Raw genomic sequence first — 521 nt, forward strand, 5'->3', positions numbered from 1 at the left:
AAATATTAACAAAGACCAGGTTGATATAAAAAGAAAGCATGTAAAAGCAGCTAGACCAGTTCATGAATGATCTCCAGTCGCTTCATGCGTCACTGGAGCTGTGATAAATACTTTCTGTAACTTCCTGGTTGAATCAGATGATCTTTGTTGTGATTACTGGATAGCAGGTTTGATATTTCTCCACCGATTTAAATAAATAAATAAAATAAAAAATGTAGAGGTCTCTCAACTCACAAGTTTTGAGACGTGGATTTAGGTGAGTGTGAATGCTGTCAAATATATGAAATTGAATTGCTTTTCCTGATACAGATTATGATTTTGCACAGTTCTAATTTAAGCTCTTTTTTTTTTTTTTCAAATTACTAACTTCCGTAATTTGAGTGAAAAGTTACAGTCTTTGTCACACTTTCACATTAATTTGAGAATGTTTGTGGGAGTTTAAATAATCATTAATCACTCATTTGCAAACATTTTAATTATATATGACACAAATAGTGAATACCTTTCTTTCTTTTTCTTTC

This window comes from Sinocyclocheilus rhinocerous, unplaced genomic scaffold (genome assembly GCF_001515625.1).
Source record: "Sinocyclocheilus rhinocerous isolate Xijiao unplaced genomic scaffold, SAMN03320098_v1.1 scaffold8114, whole genome shotgun sequence".
Lineage (NCBI taxonomy): Eukaryota > Metazoa > Chordata > Actinopteri > Cypriniformes > Cyprinidae > Sinocyclocheilus > Sinocyclocheilus rhinocerous.